Source organism: Engystomops pustulosus, chromosome 5 (genome assembly GCF_040894005.1).
Source record: "Engystomops pustulosus chromosome 5, aEngPut4.maternal, whole genome shotgun sequence".
NCBI lineage: Eukaryota > Metazoa > Chordata > Amphibia > Anura > Leptodactylidae > Engystomops > Engystomops pustulosus.
In genome coordinates, this window is record NC_092415.1 from 126,709,264 (window position 1) to 126,729,418 (window position 20,155).

The 20,155-nt window shown below is 43.7% G+C and overlaps 1 protein-coding gene across 10 annotated transcripts in view; it reads right to left on the reverse strand.

Moving 5' to 3' along the window:
- The window catches only part of TMEM245 (transmembrane protein 245), a 757,127-nt gene that overhangs the window by 129,776 nt on the left and 607,196 nt on the right, over nt 1-20,155 (reverse strand). The window lies entirely within an intron of this gene.

Here is a 20,155-nt window from a genome sequence, read left to right on the forward strand (position 1 = left end):
TGTTCTAAACAGTCAATTACTTGGTAAAACTGCATCTGAAAAAGGCTTAACGGTATTGGTAACCTTAATTTTAGTGACCAGAGCCAGGCAGCTGCTGCTAAATCAAATCAAATTATGGGATGTATCAAGAGAGTATTAGATTCTCATGATAAGTTTTGCCATTCTACAAATCACTGGTCAGACCACACATGGAATATTGTGTACAGTTTTGGACACCAGTGTATAAAAAGGACATTTAGTAGAATGGGTGCAGAGGAGAGCAACCAAGAGTATTAGGGGAATGGGGGTACTAGAATACAATGACAGATTACAAAATTTGGCATTATTCAGTTTAGAAAAAAGACGGCTGAGGGGAGACTTCATTACAATGTACAAATACCAGAATGGGCAGTAGAAGGATCTCTCCAAACATCTTTGGAGAGAGTGCACGTGGTGTGCAATAGCCCATAAGCGGAGGATGTAGTAGTACACAACATGTGAGGAGGATGTAGTATTGCATGCCGTGTGCGGAGGATATGCGCTGGATCGTTGTTTTTTCTTGAAGTATCCTATATGAGAGCTTATGTGTGTCATTGTGTGCAATAGGCATCTAATGGATCTAATCATCTTATCTCTGATCTGTCTCCTCTCTCTTTCTAGGTGTCAGAAACTAGCACAATGTTCAGAAGGTAAAATGTAAGTGTATATAAACCTTGTACCCTGCTAACCACACTGTCAGCTCACAGAAATAAAGGGATCATAATGTGTTTGCTTAGAGAGTCCTGCACACTCTGGCATGGTCACACTGACCATCACTGAGTGATAGGAGCTAAAACAGCAGTAAAACTGAGAAAAAATTTTAAGTAAGGGTTTAAATGATCTTTATTGTGTTACATCACTAGGGGATTGAGAATTTTCTTTCATGGGAAAAGGCCTTTAAGGTATTGATTCCCATCTTTTCCCAAGTGCTAATATTAAGCTGCAAAATGCAGCCCTATAAAATAGATAATTTGATGTAGGTTCCAGTACGGACTGCTTCTTATTGGTATTTTTACAGAAACTCAACCAGATATCAGTCGTCACAGGAAGAATAACTGATTTAATGATCCATTCGCAGTTTCATCTAGGGGTTTCCAAACTCTGGAGGCCCTCTTTTTATTTCCCATTCTAGTGGCAATCAGCAGATCCTTCAAATGCTCACAATATGCATACTCAGCCTCTAGTTGCATCCACTTTCCTGGGGACATGTCCAGCCAACATTTCTTGCATGGCTCCAGTAATACCACTTGTCGATAAAAAATTATTTGGAAGACCTGATCCTCCACACCATCTCCTGATATATAATATTTGCCTGGAAACTCTTGGTGGCTTATCACTCCAAATAAATTAGATTAGAATATTTTTTTTAATAAATTCATTAGGAAATAGCAACAAAATTAGGGATGCAACAAAATTGGTATAGTATAACTGGTAATAACTTTTTCTTAGTAACAGCTTTCATTTCCAACCATGAAAAAGAGTTTGGTAGTTTTTTAAATGAAGTTTTTCTATGGAACTACCAGTTTATTAGCATTAGAATTAACAATAATTTCTACGATTGGTCCTACAATAATCAGTGGATTTCGGCAACTAATAATAATATTGTTTGCATACAGACCTACTAAGTGTTCTTTGTTTTGACATTTAATATCCTGCATATCTGGATTACGCCTTAATGCCTGAGATTTTTCTGCATCTATTGACAGAAATGCAAATAGGGCCCACTGTAGCCTATCCAACTGCACTAAATTAATAATTCGATATGTGGCATGTCTAGTTCGTTTTACCGGTATAAATCCAACCCCATCTTGATCAACCAGAGGGCCTATAACAGATGCTAGTCTGGTAGCTAAAATAGAGGAAAAAAATCTTAAGATCACTATAATAAAGATATAGGCATATAATTCTTGACTTTTTTTGGATCCGTATTCTCTTTGTGTATGGCAACTATCTTTGCCTCAAACTTTTCCTCTGGTATTTTTTGTCTATTTCTGAATTCATTAAACAATATAGTCAAATGGGGGCCAGAATATTGTTTAGTTCGATATAATATTCATTAGAGAACCTGTTCGGGCGCGAACCTTTTTGCCTTTTTAACTTTTCTATGGCGTGTCTAACTTCCTGTAGAGTAAAATCAGCATCTAGTAAAAAACGCTCTGGTTAATATCCAACTGTATGAGCATTAGAGTATTTAGAAATTCACACATCACTTCTTTTTCTGGTCTGGTAGCTGTTCCCACCTACGCTAGGTTATTCAGGTTAGAATAGTACTCACTGAAGCTATCCAGAATTTTTTGAGGATCATAAATTTCTTGCTCCTTAAATATAACTTTTTCTTTTCTTCTTTCTATCATTTTTACATTTATGGTGCAGTGATTTTTCTATACTTGTACCTAATATATATCTTTTAAAGCCCAATCTACTTAGATCTCCTGCATAGTCTTTATAACATACTGCAGGGGCGTTGCTAGGGTGGTAAAAGATCCGGGGCACGGGCCCCAATACATATGTAGCGCTCTTTTAGTAATGCCCCCTCCTGTACATAACCCCTCACATAACAACTTTACTGACAGTGTATACAGCTACAGAAACACCAGAGAAATTCTCTCCAGTGTCTGCAGGTGACGTCTCCTCCATCTTCTCCATTAGGCATCACCACATCTTATGTTCCTCATTGTCCCTACATCTTGGTTCCCTGGCAGTGTTATCCTGCTGCTGCCCCTAACAATCTCCCCCAAATACTGTAAGGCAGCGCCTCACACTTTGTCTTGCATTTAAACAAAACCAGGTGCATGTTACCCATCAAGCCCCAACAGTAAGTAATGTGCCCCACACAGCCCCCCAGTAAGTAATGTGCCCCACACAGCCCCCCAGTAAGTAATATCCTCACACACAGCCCCCCAGTAAGTAATGTGCCCCACACAGCCCCCCAGTACGTAATATCCTCACACACAGCCCCCCAGTAAGTAATGTGCCCCACACAGCCCCCCAGTAAGAAAAGTGCCCCACACAGCCCCCCAGTAAGAAAAGTGCCCCACACAGCCCCCCAGTAAGTAATGTGCCCCACACAGCCTCCAAGTAAATAATGTGCCTCACACTTAGCCCCCCAGGAAGTAATGTGCCTCACACACAGCCCCCCAGGAAGTAATATGCCTCACACAGCCCCCCACTAAGTAATGTGCCTCACACAGCCCCCCACTAAGTAATGTGCCTCACACAGCCCCCCAGTAAGTAATGTGCCTCACACAGCCCCCCAGTAAGTAATGTGCCCCACACAGCCCCCCCATAGTAAGTAATGTGCCTCACACAGCCCCCAACAGTAAGTAATGTGCCTCACATACAGCCCCCCAGTAAGTAATGTGCCTCACACACATTCCTCCAGGAATGTGCCTCACACACAGCCCCCCAGTAATTAATGTGCTCACACAGCCCCCCACTATGTGCCTCACACACAGCCCCCTAGTAAGTAATGTGCCTCACACAGCCCTCCACTCACTTATGTGCCTCACACAGCCCTCCACTCACTTATGTGCCTCACACAGCCCCCCACTAAGTAATGTGCCTCACACACATTCCTCCAGTAAGTAATATGCCTCACACAGCCCCCCCACTAAGTAATGTGCCTCACACACAGCCCCCCAGTAAGTAATGTGCTCACACACAGCCCCCCAGTAAGTAATGTGCTCACACACAGCCCCCCAGTAAGTAATGTGCCTCACACAGTCCCCCACTAAGTAATGTGCCTCACACAGCCCCCCACTAAATAATGTGCCTCACACAGCCCCCCACTAAGTAATGTGCCTCGCACACAGCCCCCTAGTAAGGTGCCCACGCAGCCCCCCACTAAGTAATGTGCCTCACACAGCCCCCCACTAAGTAATGTGCCTCACACAGCCCCCCCACTAAGTAATGTGCCTCACACAGCCCACACTAAGTAATGTGCCTCACACAGCCCCCCACTAAGTAATGTGCCTCACACAGCCCCCCACTAAGTAATGTGCCTCACACAGCCCCCCACTAAGTAATGTGCCTCACACACAGCCCCCCAGTAAGTAATGTGCATCATACAGCCCCCCACTAAGCAATGTGCCTCACACACAGCCCCCCAGTAAGTAATGCGCCTCACACAGCCCCCCAGTAAGTAATGTGCCTCACACAGCCCCCCAGTAAGTAATGTGCCTCACACACAGCCCCCCAGTAAGTAATGTGCTCACACAGCCCCCCAGTAAGTAATATGCCCCACACACAGCTCCCCAGTAAGTAATATGCCCCACACACAGCTCCCCAGTAAGTAATGTGCCTCACACAGCCCCCCAGTAAGTAATGTGCCTCACACACAGCCCCCCAGTAAGTAATGTGCCTCACACAGCCCCCACTAAGTAATGTGCCCCACACACAGCCCCCCACTAAGTAATGTGCCTCACACTAACCCCCCTTATTCTTCCTCTTCCCTATCATGTCTCCCCCTTACCTCACAGATGCAGCTCTCTCTCTCTTTCTGTGTGTGCACTGCTTTCCCCGGCAGGTCATGAGACCATGACATCATCACAGGTCCTTCAGACTCTGTGATTATTATTCACCGGAGACTGAGCTGCTGGGGAAAGCAGTGACAGCAAACTTTCTCATCATGATCCGTGCAGGACACGGATTGTGTTGAGAGAGGGTAGGATGCCCGGGGAGATCCGGGGCACAGGCCAAAAGATCCGGGTCACGAGCCCCGGATCTTTTGACCTAGCGACACCCCTGACTGTATACTGTATCATATCTAATAGTTGAGGTTTTATGTTTTCAGCTGTATTTTGTTTATGTCTTCCAAGTATGAAATCCTATGAATTAGGTTGTTTCTCAATATTTATTTCTTTATATATCCAACAGTTTAACATTGATAACAGGGTCCCAAGGGAAAGATTACTATCCTGATTTGACTTAAAGGAAACCTACCATTTGATTTGATGCATTATGAACCAAACATACCTTTAGAATGCTGTAGCTACACTGATGCAGATTCATATCTTGTTTAATCCTTGTGCTGAGTGGTTTTGCTGAAAAATATGGAATTAGACTTACCGGTAATTCGGTTTCTACTAGTGACCATGACGGCCCCCACCTGGAGGATGCTCCTATATCCTGTAGGGACAGGAAGTGCAAGAGATTAAAAGCTCCTCCCTAGCACCCAACACCAGTGTCTACCAAAGTACCACCCAGAAGGATGCAAGTGCAAAAAAATTTACATAGAACCATCTCCAAGAAGGAAGAAAGGGAGGGAAATAATGGGGGGCCGTCATGGTTACTAGTGGAAACCGAATTACCGGTAACTCTAATTCCATATTTCCACCACTTTCCATGACGGCCCCCACCTGGAGACTTACCAGATTTCCCCCTTATTTGGGAGGGACCGCCGCCTGCAGGATTTTCCTGCCGAACGCCAGGTCCTCCTGGGAGGCAATATCCAAACGGTAGTGCTTTGCAAAGGTCGAGGAACTTGACCACGTTGCTGCCCGGCATATCTGGTCCAGAGATGCACCCCTTTTTTCGGCCGATGATGTTGCCATGGCCCTAGTGGAATGGGCTTTAATGTCCCCCGGAAGGGAGGTGTTTGCGGTTTTGTAACAGAGAGATGGTGGATTTTATCAATCTGGCTAAGGTCACTTTTGAGGCTTTCAACCCTCTATTCTTCCCCCCAAAGTTGACTAATAAATTTGAATCTTTACACCACTCTTTTGTTGCTTCTAAGTAAAAGAGAACACATCTCCTAACATCTAAAGTCTGCCACTTTTTTTCACGTTCAAATTTAGGATTAGCACAAAAAGAGGGAAGAATAATTTCCTGTGTACGGTGGAAATCAGACACAACTTTGGGGAGGAAGAGGGGATCTAGTTTGAGAACTATCTTGTCGTCTAAGATTCTTAGAAAGGGTTCCCTGCGCGAGAGGGCATGAATTTCGCCCTATCTGCGAGCTGTGGTAATCGCAATTAGGAAGACCGTTTTAAATGTGAGGATTTTCATGTTTGCAGAATCAAGAGGCTCAAAGGGGGGCTCTGTGAGAATATTTAGGATCAGCGAGAGATCCCAAGAAGGGACTGGGTTGTGTATATGCGGTTTAATACGAGAACAGCTCTTAAATAATCTTTTGATCCATCTGTGATCTGCTAAGGGGAAATCAAAATATATACTTAAAGCCGAAATTTGGACTCTAAGGGTACTTGGTTTAAGACCGAGAGAAAACCCTGCTTGTAAGAAATCTAAGATTTGACCTAAGTTTGGATTCTCTGGAGAAGGGGGATAGTCCCCGCACCACGTATAGAATTTTTTCCAGATCTTGGCATAAATAGCGTTAGTCACTGGTTTCCTGCTTGCTTGAATAGTGTTGATCACTTCGGTAGAAAGGCCTTTGGTCATTAGGTATGCCCTCTCAGGATCCAGGCCGTGAGTTTTAAATGTCGTACGTCTTGATGATACAGTGGACCCTGTAGAAGAAGATCCTGACGATAAGGTAGATGAACAGGATTATCTATAGCTAGTTCCTGAATAACCGTGAACCAACTTCTTTTTGGCCAGTATGGAGCAATAAGAACCATTAATACCTGTTCTGTTCTCAATCTCTGTTAAGATTTTGGGAATCAGGGGTATGGGAGGAAAAGCATAGACTAACCCTGACCCCCATGCATGACTGAAGGCATCTAACCCTGTAGGAGAGCCCCTAGGGTCTAAAGAGAAGTATTTAGGGGATTTATTATTTAGGTGGGTCGCGAAAAGATCTAAGGTTGGAGTCCCCCAGATATGACAGATTTCCCTGAAAGTTTGCGGGTTTAGCGACCATTCATGTGGATCTAATGTAACCCGACTTAGGAAGTCTGCTTCTATATTTTCTGTACCTTTGAGATGGATAGCTGAGAGGGATAGAAAATAAGTTTCCGCCCACCAAAAAATCTGATGTGATAACCCTGACAAAGTTTTTGACTTTGTGCCCCCTTGTCTGCGCAGATAAGCTACTGTAGTAGTGTTATCAGAAAGGATTCTTACATGTTGATATCTTATGTGTAAGTGGCTCTGTTTGAAGGTTTCTAGGACTGCCTTTAACTCCCGGAAGTTTGAGGACCTAGAACGAGTCTGGCTGTCCCACTGACCTTGAAAATAGTGGCCTGCCAACACAGCCCCCCAACCTGTCAGGCTTGCATCGGTTCGTATTGTCAAGACCGGGTTTGGATTCCACCAAACTCCTTTCTTTAAGTTTATGGCATTCTTACACCATGATAGAGAATGTTTGACTAAAAGGGGAATTTTTACCTTGTGGTCTAGATGTAGAGGGTTTTTGTCCCATACCCGGATTGTCCAAGCCTGCATAGTCCTTGTGTGTGGTTCTGAGCCCAAGCCACGCACTGGATACAGGACGTCAGAAGGCCCAGAAGACTCAGAGCTGCTCGAATGCTGCACGACTCCTTTCTCTGGAAGGAGACTCACATTTTCCTTTATTTTTTGGATCTTTTCTATCGGTAGGAAAGAACTCTGTTTCACAGAATCTAGTTTCACCCCTAGAAACTTTTTCACTTTCTCTGGTTTTAAATCTGATTTTTTTCTTGTTTATGACCCAACCTAAGTCCTGGAGGAGACCTATAACTATCTGAAGGTGGGTCTTTAGTTCTAATTTGGTTTTGGCCACTAGAAGTAGGTCGTCTAGGTAAGGTACTATAACTATGCCTTTCAATCTTAGGTAGGCCACTACCTCTACCATAATTTTTGTGAAAATACGGGGTGCCGAAGAGATCCCAAATGGTAAGGCCTTGAACTGATAATGAAGTATTTTTCCCCCCGGGGAACGAATCTGAGATATTTTTGGTGATCCTGACAAATAGGGACGTGATAGTACGCGTACTAGATCTATTGTACATAAAAGATAATTTTGACCTATTAGGGGGGTTGCTGACTTTATCGATTGCATTATGAAGTGTTTGTATTTTATAAACCTGTTTAATTTTTTCAGGTTTATAATTAGACGGTAAGACCCATTGGGGTTTTTTTTACCAAAAATAAAGGAGAATAAAATCCTTCCCCTTTTTCTATCTCCTGGACTGGAACAATCACATCCATTTGAAGTAACTGTTGGATGTTGGTCCAGAGATGGAGAGTTTGTTTTTCTGGAAGATTTGGTGGGTTCTGAAAATGTTGTGGGGGAATATGGAGAAACTCTACCCTGTAACCTGACTGGATGGTCTGGAGTATCCAAGGGTTTGGGCAGATTTTTTCCCATTCGGGCCTGAAATGGGAAAGTCTCCCCCCCCCCCCACCTGCAAGTCATTGTTTTCTCTGTTTGTGGTCGGGGTTAGAGAAAAACCCACGACCTGCCCCTCCTTTTGCGTAGCTCCATCTCCCTGTTTTTCCTTTGCCCCTAAAGGGAGTTTTCTCTTCCCTGGAAGTACGAAATGGAAAGGGAAAGGAGGGTTTTTTAGGGGGAAGTCTATTTACCGGAAACCCCTTTTTTCTGTCTGCAGCTTTCTCTAGTATAGAGTCTAATTCGCTGCCAAACAACAATTCGCCCTGGAAAGGTATACCACAAAGCATAGACTTAGATTTTATATCACCACCCCACTGTTTTAACCAGAGAGATCTCCGGACAGAATTGGTTAAGGCCACCTCTTTGGCCGAAAACCTTAGAGCCTCCACCGAAGCATCCGCTAGAAATGCTGTGGCAGATTTGAGGAGGGGCAAAGACTCTATAATAGATTCTCTTGAGGTATTATTTACAAGATGGGATTCTAATTCTGATAACCAGAAATATAAAGTCCTGGTGACAGAAGTGGAGGCAATGTTGGTCTTAATATTTAATGAAGACGTCTCCCAAGCCCTCTTTAGCAAGGCATCAGATTTACGATCAAGGGGGTCTTTTAATTGGGCACTATCTTCAAATGGGAGATCCGTTTTTTTAACTACCTTAGCGACCTGGATGTCAACCTTAGGTATTTCGTCCCATAATGCATTATCCTCAAATTGCAGTCTGTTTCGGAATTCTCTAGGAACAGAAATTCTTTTTTTCTGGTTCCTTCAATTCTGCTAACACTAAATCTTTTAACGTGTCAACTACTGGAAATAAACTTTTCCTTCTATATTTAAGTCCCCCAAAGAGGTCATTCTGCACTTAAGTAGGTTCTGACACATCTTCTATTTCTAATGTGTTTCTCAGGGCTTGTAATAGGTTGTCTAGATCTTCGGACGCAAACAAGTATTTTGTGTGCCCCTGATCCTTAGAATGTACCTCCTCTAAATCTTCTTCCAGTCTTTCATTCATAGAACCGGAAGGAAAATCTGAATCCTGATCAGAAGAGGATGACTGAATATATCTAGGTTTTTTCCTAGGTGGTTCGGGTAAGTGAGCAGCAATAGAGGAGGATACTTCCTCCTTTATTGCGGATCTAATTTCGTCCATTAATGACGATCTTTCCTCTTTTAGAATTTTAGCTAGACAGTCTGAACATAGACTCTTTCTATAATCCTCGGATAATTTAGAATTACATAAGCCACATCTTTTAGAGGGTTTTTTAAGGGGTTTATCTCTCTCTCTCTGTTCTTTCTCCTTAGGTTCTTTTTGCTCTTTTCCCTAAGAGAAGCATACATGATAACAGTCAATAGACAAGTATGAAATGTATGAGTGAGAGAGAGAAGTGGTCAGCCCAGGGCTTGTACTTACGGGTACCAGGACCTGGAACAGGTTGGATGCGTCATCAGCCATGTTGCTGGAAGCACCAGAGCCACCCGAGATAGGGTTCCCCAGGGATGCTATATAAATGATCAGGCGTGCCTGGAGCAGCTCTTCTCTCCTCCCCCTTCCGCTTTGACCGGAAGTGATTGATTCCTGGACTGTAGCCGAGTCCCAGGAGTCGGGCATTCGGGGCCGCCCCTAATGACGTGCCCGGCGCCCTGGTGACGTGCCTACCGGAAGTCGCGTCACCTGATTACGCGCCCCGACTTCCAGCACGCGGCTATTCCGGAACCGCGCGCCTGAGTTGCGCGTGCACGCCACCACAACCTGCCCGTCCGCTGGAACCCTCCACCTGCCGAGCACCGACGCCCGGACTCGAACGCCGGTCCCCGAACATGAAGAAAGGCTCCAGTTCGCAGGTATTTGCAGTCTGCCTGCTTGCCCCCCGTATCCGGCCCAGCATTAGTCTCCCGGGACCGCTGGATGGGCCGGATGGCGCGGGGGTGGGGAGGAGGTATTTCTTGTTCCCCTCCACTCGGTTGTGGAGGCGGAACTATTGGAAAAATAAAAAGGAAAAGTAAAAAGTAAAAAGGTAAAAATGTTAAAAATTTCTCTCTTGCATCCTATATCCCGTAGGGACAGGAAGACACTGGTGTTGGGTGCTAGGGAGGAGCTTTTAATCTCTTGCACTTCCTGTCCCTACAGGATATAGGAGCATCCTCCAGGTGGGGGCCGTCATGGAACGTGGTGGAAAACAATTATAAAATTTTGATAATGAAGGTCTGTCGCTTCTGTGTCTGGGTTCGGCCTTTTTTTCTTTCACATTAGCTATTCACTACACCAGCGGATGATGCAATCACTGTTCTCCCTGCCAGGCAGATTGCTGCATCATCCCCAGCTGCTGTGTATGAGTGACCCAGCTCAAATTGACTAGTCCTGTCTTGGCTATTCAGAAAGCTAGTGTGTAATGTGGATTCAGTTTTCCCAAGCCCTGAATTTTATAGTTGTTTTTTCAGCAAAACCACTCAGCACAGAGATTAAACACAATATGATTCTGCATCAGTGTAGCTACAGCATTCTCAAGGTATGTGTGGTTCAAAATGAACAAAATCAAATGGTAGATTTTCATTAAAGTCTTCTTTGATGGCCCCCTTTATTTTAACTTTACTTTATTTTTATATTTTTAACCTCTTCAGGACTGCAGCTTTTACTGTGACAGATTGCAGAAAGGAAGTTTACTTACATGATGACAGTGCCCAACTTCAAATGGCTATATCGCCTTGTGAGAGTTCATATTTCTCTACAGACGCCATCTTGTACACTGTCATCCATTTCATGATTCAGCCACCACTTTGTGCAATCTGCCTGCTAGTCCCTGACTCCTGTTAGAGATAGTTTGTCCTTCAGCCTGTTTCTTCTGCTAATCTTATTTTGACGATTTAGGACCCTTAGAAGCCTTCGGAGCCTTCTTTTCAGTACATTTTGTAGCTGGGATAGTAATAATATTCTATTTCCCTGGAGACCAGTTCTTAGTAACAATAGGGGAAAGGGGAGTTGTTCAAAGTATATTCTAGATAGGCTATAGAATTTCAGCATTTTATCACCTTCTCACACCCTCTACAAAGAATTTTCTGTTTTCTATATACACGGCTACACGCCTGCGTGTGATTTGAGTGCAGCTTATGAAATGGTGTCCGTGTCTTTTCTGTGCTGTTCATCTCGGTACCGGTGGCCATCTTATCTTTCCGTAACAATTAATTTGGACTTCACCTTACAATTGATGAAGGGTTGAACCCTGGCATCTAGAAACACAAACATGGTGTCCATTAAACAGGAGAATCTCCCCTTTAATATGATGTATGCAGAGGCATGGCTAGGGGTTAAATATAGGTGGGGCAAAAGTCACCAAATCTGGCATACCAGTATTCCACCATACAGTGACCGTATAGAGGTAGATTCTGGTTCTCCTCAGGCCTCCTTATTAATAATTGTAATATATAACAATGTAGTGACTTATAAGAGAAATCTTTGTACATTTCCTGTCTCTTCCGTATGACCAGTGCTGCTCTGACTTCTACCAGTGGAATCTTAGATGTTAAAGAGAACCTGTCAGGTAGATTTAGGACACTAAACCGCTAACAGGTCTTTATACTTATGCAGATGTGAGTCTGATGAAGCACAGAGGACTCACATCCAGAGCTCTTGCACCTCCTCTCTCAATGCTTCACTAAATCTGAAACACTCCGGCGTCATAGCACATGCTGTGCACCTACATCGCATTTTCGGTGAAGCCAGGATGTACTACTCCAGCTTCATAGTACATGCTGTGTACCTATAGCACTTGTGCAGCGCAGCCAGGGTATACTACTCCAGCTTCATAGTGTACACTGTTTACCTACAGCAGTTCTGCAGTAAAACAAGGATGTACTTCTCCAGCGTCACTAGCAGCATCACGTAGGCGCTGAGAACCCAGAATGGCGGAATTTTTTTTGTAATACATTTACAAACAGTAATCATACAAGGTGATTTGGGACACTTAACCAGGGCCGGCGCTTTCATATGAATCTTGAATTGTGTTTCAAGGTGCTATGGATCCAGAGATATTCAGGTTTAAAGTAAGAATAGCAGGTGCCATTTTTAAATAGAAAAATTACTCCCGACGGCAGTTTAACAGTTAATTATCTCCGTTTTCCTGACACTTAGAAACACAAATTTAGATTCATATAAAAGAGGAGACTTTTCTTTCATAGGAAAAAACAAGTGAGCTTCTATGTGGCACAGAGCCAGAGATACAGCCACCTGAAGAGTACCCCCGTCCAGATTCTTAGCCATCAGGCTACCGGGAGAATTTGCTGCACACAGGAGCTGCTGCGCCTCACAGATAATGGAAATAATCACTTTATATGTTACTACATTCTAACAAGGAATAAAATCAACTAATGTTTATGTTTTTAACCCTTTTCTATGCAGAACTATCTAAGAACACACTTGATCTCTTATTGCCATTTATTTTGTATTATTTATTTTTTTTTTTTAGAAAATTGACTGATACGATGAACATTCAATCCTCTTCGCCTAATGTGTTGACACATTAAAGGGGTTGTCCGAGTTCTGAAAAAAAAATAAGGGTGGCCGGGAGGGCGCTGCTTAAAAAAATAAAGTCCTACTTACCTTCCGGTGCCCTTCGGTATCCAGCTTCCAGCCAGACCCGGCCACCTTCCGGCCCACATTCACAATGCTGTGAAAAGGGACGGGCAGGCGTGCCCGGCCACAAGCTGAATCCAGTGCTGCTCCGGCAGCCATGTTTGTTTACATGGCGCCCGAACAGGAGCGTCAGTAGCGCTGGATACCGGAGGGCACCAGAAGGTAAGAAAGACTTTATTTTTTTAAGCAGCGCCCTCCGGCCACCTTTAGTTTTTTTCAGAACTCTCGGACAACCCCTTTAACACCGCAACCCAGAACATGTCCATGAAGTTATATGTAACACCAAAAACACACACGTTTTGGAATAAAGTTTTTATTTCACACCATCCTCCATTATTTCCACCCATGTTATGACGTTCTCACTCAAATTCTTATGAAGAGCGGAGGGTTCTGTTATTGTGCGGCTAATACAATGTCGACATCTAAAAGTGACTTTTGTTATCTCATTAGAGAGGATATATAGTTATTTAATTGGGTTAGCATTGTGTAAGTGAGAATATAATGATAGATCTGTGTGAAGCTCTGTGCAATTTTCTACAAAAATAGTTTGGTGTCCTCTGTGGATGTAACGTTCCCTTTGCTACATATTTTGGTGGATATACACATATGGGGTCTGTATGATCTCCTCACATCTTACTGTTTTAGGAAAGTATATTTTCTTTATATAAGTATTCTGGATTTGTACATATTTTAGAGGAAATTTTCAATGTTAATTGCCAAATGCATCGCCTGGTTGTCTGCTTTCAAAATTACATAGGTTTTATGGCGCCTTTACTTTTTATTCAGTTTTATTGATATATTTTGCAGGTCTTAAAATTTCCAGCTGAAAAGCAGATATTTATTTATTTCAGTTTTAGTGATATTATGATTTTATTCATGTGAACATATCAATATGAGGCATTTGTGAACTCTACACATGTCCATCTATTACATTTAGTAACGTCTGTGCCAGCTCGAAAGGACTGAGCTGAGGGCCAAGATTCCACTATAACATCAAAGAGTGCACTCTTTTTACACTGCCATCAGATGATTCCCTAGATTACGGTCAATAATCCATCAATATTGCTAAAGCCAAAAACAAACAGGAGTTGATCCAGAACAGAGATGATCAGTAAATTGGATATTTGCATGTCCTCTCTGTTCTGTATCCACTCCTGCTTCTGGCTATCAATCCTGAAGATTTTCATTCCTTCCGACAGATGAAATAAAGGGGAAAACTAAACATAGTGGCAACATCATAGAGTGGTGGTGGGTGAAAACAGCATAATGGAAATTACACAGTGTTCCAAGGAGACAGCAGTCACTTGGCAGCAGCATGAGTAGGCCGCAGAGGGGCACAATGGCAAATTATGGAGGTGGCAGCAACCTGGTAGGCCAGAGTGTGGAGGTGGCGGCAGAAGCAGGAGGCCACAGAGTGGCACAATAACAAAGTGTGGAGGTGGCAGCAACATGGTAAGCCACAGAGTGTCACAATGATAGAGTGTGGTGGTGGCAGTAGCAGCAGCAATAGCAGGAGCCCACAGAGTGGCACAATGATAGAGTGTGTAGGAGGCGGCAACATGGTAGGCCACAGAGGGCACAATGACAAAGTATAGAGGTGGCAGCAGCAGCATGAGGTCAGAGAGTGGTACGATGACAAATTCTTTAGGTGGCAGCAACATGGTAGGCCACAGAGTGGCACAATAATAGAGTGTGGAGGTGGTGTCAGCAGTAGCAGCAGGAGCCTACAGAGTGGCATAATGACAGAATGTGGAGGTGGCAGCAACATGGTAAGCCACAGAGTGGCACAATGGCAAAGTGTGGAGGTTCCATCACCAGCATTGGGTCAAAGAGTGGCACGATGACAAATTCTTTAGGTGGCAGCAGCATGGCAGGTGGAGTGGAACAATGATAGATTGCGGAGGTGGCACTCTTAGATATAATATTTTATCCTTAATCTTTATAGTGGATGCTAAGAAAATATACAAAATCTAGAGAATAGCATATTTATTTAAAAAAAAAAAAAAAAAACACATTTTATTCTCTGTAGCCTTAATTACGGATTTAAAATACACTGATCTACCATAGCAAGGCCATTACAAGGCTTTTAGGTGCTTACATGGAGACTGGAAGAGCAGACTACTGATACTGGAGAATAAACTGCAAATACTGCTTTTAGAACATTGCGGCACATTTACTTACCCTGTCCCTCAGAGTTCCCGAAAGTGCATTGTCCGCCGACAATGCACTGTGCTGCGATTCACTAAGTTTGTGCGCCCAATATCCTGCATGTGGCGCTTCCCCGCTCAGGTCCGCCGGAGTTCACCGTCTTCTTCCCGGTGAATATAAGTGCATTGGATGCAACACAAATGGAATGTTAAACCCCGCGCTCAGTTATAATCAGTCAGATCGTCTGACAGCCCGCCCCCCGATATCTTTTGCATGAAAGCCGGTGCCGCTGTGCCAAATTCCAATCGTGTGCAACACAATCCCCTGCTAAATACCTGTCCCAGCAGCGCAAATCTCGAAAATGTCAGACGGAAATGCTATCCGCGGACCCTTAGTAAATAAGGCCAATTATTCTTTAACTTCTATTATTTATCATTTTTTGTATGGTAAATATATTTTTAGGAGACTGCATATAAATATATACATAGGGTTTAAATACTTGGATATCTGTGGTTGTAGTACAAAAAATAGCCATTGGTTATTGTTTTGACCCAATCACACACAGTACATAAAAAAGTGGTATGGCATTAGATAAATTAGATTAGAATTAGAGAAGTTAACACATCCAAAAATTTTACACAAAATTTTACACATGAAAGAGCTAGGCTAATCAGTATGTGGGGGAGCTTGTACTGGGGGGATTTCCCATCTCTACCATGAAACAAAGAAACCACATCAGGGAAAACGACATACAGGGAAATTAAAATATCTCTTAATACTGTAAGAAATTGGTTAGGAATCGCCTTTTCTGGAGTCAAAGGTCACGCTTCTTTTTTCATCAATACGAGGCAAACAGCAGCAGGTAGGTAGAAGCTGACTCTGGGTCAGGTTTATTGCAGAAGATTGCAAGAAAAGAAACAAAAAACATTCACAAACAAAACTCCTTGCCTGTCCGGCACTGACTATACACAGTACAGCCCTAACTAACAACTGGAGGGCTTCTCCCTGCCAGCTAACAAACACAGCAGTATTGCAACCTTACTTGCATGTGGCTCTCACACAGATAGGCCCTGTGTCTCCAGGTAGAGAGAGTGAATTCCCCACCTGACTTTCCCTAAATACCTTCCTTCTGAACACCTCATTAATTAGGCAGCAGGTGAGTCTCTGGACTGCTACTTCACATATGAGAGGAACCTTGGAGAAATATACCTCCCCTCCACAACCTGTCCTGCACAGGTATCACATATCCTCCCCCACTGCTCAGGCCCCTCGGACTGAGCAACTGTAACCACAACACAGTGCACACGTGACAATGCATCCGCATTTCCCTGTAATCTTCCTGGCCTATGCTCCACTGTAAAATTGTAAGACTGCAGAGCCAGGAACCACCTAGTCACTCGACTGTTTCTTTCTTTATTCAGGTTCATCCACTTAAGGAGAGCGTGGTCTGTGACCATCCTGAATTTCCTGCCCAACAAATAATATTTGAGGGATTCCAGTGCCCATTTAATGGGAAGACATTCCTTTTCTACAACTGCATAATTTTTCTCATGCTTATTCAGTTTTCTGCTTAAATAAAGCACAGGATGTTCTTCTCCATCTCTGATCTGCGACACGACTGCCCCTATTCCTATCTCTGAAGCATCAGTCTGCACTATAAACTTTTTCTTAAAGTCAGGGGTTACCAATACCGGCTGGGAACAAAGAGCCAACTTCAGAGTTTGGAATGCCTTCTCTGCTTCAGGGTTCCACTTTATCATAACTGACTCTTTTCCCTTGATAAGATCAGTTAGTGGCACTGCAAGAGCTGTAAATTTGGGTATAAAGCGCCTATAATAACCAGTAATCCCAAGGAAAGCCCTCACTTGTTTTTTATTTAATGGTTGGGGCCAGTTCTGGATAGCATTAATCTTTTCAACTTGGGGCTTGACTTCACCTCTCCCAATAATGTACCCTAGGTATTTAGCCTCTTCCAGACCAATATGACATTTTTTGGGGTTTGCCGTCAACCCTGCCTTCTTCAAGGTGTCAATCACTGTACTCTTGGTAGGTGTGTCTCCCAGTCAGGGCTATAAATAACTATGTCATCAAGGTAGGCAGAGGCATATTGCCTATGTGGCCTCAAAACTCTGTCCATTAATCGTTGGAACGTTGCAGGGGCCCCATGTAAACCAAAAGGCATAGTAACGTATTGAAACAAGCCAACAGGTGTTGAAAACGCACTCTTTTCCTTGGCTGCGTCTGTCAGGGGTATCTGCCAATAACCTTTTGTCAGATCTAGGGTTGTGATATAACGGGCCCTACCCAGTCGATCTATGAGCTCATCTACTCGTGGCATAGGATATGCATCAAATTTAGACACTGAGTTCAATTTTCTGAAGTCATTACAAAACCTTACAGTACCATCAGGCTTTGGTATTAACACAATTGGGCTTGACCAGTCACTATGGGACTCCTCAATCACACTCATCGAGACTGCCTCTAGCCTTGCCTCAGGAATTCTATATGGCTTAACACGTACCCAGACCCCAGGTTCTGTGACAATATCATGTTTTATAACTGGTGTTTGCCCGGGCTTATCAGAAAAGAACTCTCTGTTCTGGGAGATCAATTGTTTAGCCTCCTTCTTTTGTATATCAGACAAGGGTTCAGCTATGTTCACATTAGGCATTAACGTCACATTTTGGAGGGGTTGTGCAAAATCTACAGAAAGCTCCTGACGATCTTTCCACGGTTTTAGAAGATTCACATGGTAAATCTGTTCAGGTCTCCTTCTACCTGGTTGGTAGACTTTATAGTTAACTTCCCTTACCTTTTCCATAATTTCATAGGGACCCTGCCATTTGGCTATAAATTTGCTCTCCACTGTAGGGACAAGGACCAGTACCCGCTGCCCTGGAGAAAATGTACGCAATTTAGCTCCCCGGTCATAAATCCTTTTCTGGGCTCCCTGAGCAAATTCCATGTGCTCCCTTACAATCGGCACGGTGGCTGAGTGAGTAGCACTTCTGCCTTGCAGCACTGGGGTCCTGGGTTCGAATCCCACCCAGGTCAACATCTGCAAAGAGTTTGTATGTTCTCTCCGTGTTTGCGTGGGTTTCCTCCGGGTACTCCGGTTTCCTCCCACACTCCAAAACATACTGTTAGGTTGTTTAGATTGTGAGCCCCATGGGGACAGGGACCAATTTGACATGCTTGTGCAGCGCTGCGTAATCTGTGTGCGCTATATAAATAAAGAATTATTATATTATTATTATTGGCATCACCGCTGAAATTCTATCCTGCATCTCCGAGACATGTTCTATTACGCTTTTGTACGGGGTGACCTGCCCTTCCCAAGTCTCTTTGGCCACGTCTAACAAACCTCAGGGATGTCTACCATACATGAGTTCAAATGGTGAAAACCCTGTGGATGACTGAGGCACCTCCCTTATGGCAAAGAGTAAATAGGGGAGTAAAAAATCCCAATTTTTCCCATCTTTGTTCACTGCCTTCTCTAGCATTTGTTTCAGTGTTTTATTGAATCTTTCAACTAAGGGTGGTAGACTGATGTATGTAGCTGAGAGACCTTAAATAACTTACAAAGCTCTTTCATTACATTAGACATAAAAGGGGTACCTTGGTCCGTCAGTATTTCTTTTGGAATGCCCACCCTACTGAATACATGCACTAGTTCTTTGGCAACAGTTTTGGATGATGTATTGTGCAAGGGGATAGCCTCTGGGTAACGGGTTGCATAATCCATTATAACAAGGATGTGTTGGTGCCCACGTGCTGACTTGGTTAAGGGACCAACCAAATCCATCCCAATCCGCTCAAATGTTATCTCAATGATGGGCAAAGGTACCAATGGCCTGCGAAAGTGGGGCGTAGGTGCAGATATCTGACACTCTGGGCATGAATCACAATAGGCTTTAATATCAGCATGCATACCGGCCCAGAAGAACCTTTGCAAGATTCTCTCAGTAGTTTTCTGGATCCCCAAATAGCCACTCATAATGTGTCCATGTGCCAGATCCAGAACTGTTCTCCTAAATTGCTTTGGAACAACTAGCTGCTGAACTCTGTCTTCCCCCTTCTTAACAATCTGATACAACAAATCATTTTCCAGTGCCATGTATGGGAAAGCAAGTCTCTGGTCAGGTTCCACCTGTTTCCCGTTTATGACTTTTACATTTTCTCGAGCTCGACTCAGTATAGGGTCCCTCATCTGCTCAGTATGAAAGTCATCCCTTCTAAACTCTAATTCAGGCATAATTGGTTGGGACTCCCCTTCAGTCTCAGTCTCAGTCTCTGAGGGTGGTGCATCCAAGTTTCCTGCCATAACTGAAAATGGAAAAGGTAGAGAACTATCTACTGGCTCTTCCTCAACAGCCTCTTCTGTCGTACCATCAAATGGTTCAGGACATACATCTGGAGCTGTGAGACTCACAGTGGTCCTTCTCCCAGGCACCAAGTTGTTTTCCCACAACCTCCAAAAATGTGGGAAATCCCTTCCCAAAATTAAATCATGCATTAATTCTGGGACTAACCCAACCTTATGAAATACTGCTCCATAAGTAGTAATAAGACAAGTTATTGCAGTTTGATATTCACAGCTATCCCCATGTACACAGGTAACTGAAAAAGTTTCTGTCGGACTGTTAGGGGAACAGACAAGGCTAGCTTTAACTAGAGTGACCACACTTCCTGAGTCTAGCAAAGCAATTACACTCTTATCCCCTACAGTTAGTTCACACAAATGTTTTGTAAACAATCTGAGCTTGCAGCTGAACACACCACCTGAGCAAACATAGACATACGCTTCCTCAAAAAGGCAACATCACATTGCATCGGTTCAGTAGTTAACGGACAGTTCATTGCAATGTGCCCCAACTCATGGCAACGGAAACATCGTAATGGCCCTTTGCCATGTCCATGCATTTTTGGCTTCTCTGGACCCTCAGTCTCATTATTATCCTCAGCCAAAGTCTTTACATTTTTCCCAGCTCCCTTAGGCGCGGAACAGTCTTACCAGGAACTCCCGGAAACCTTGTCATCCTAGGGGTCGAGGTCTGATGATGGGTGTCAGTCAGTAGTCCTTCAGCTGCA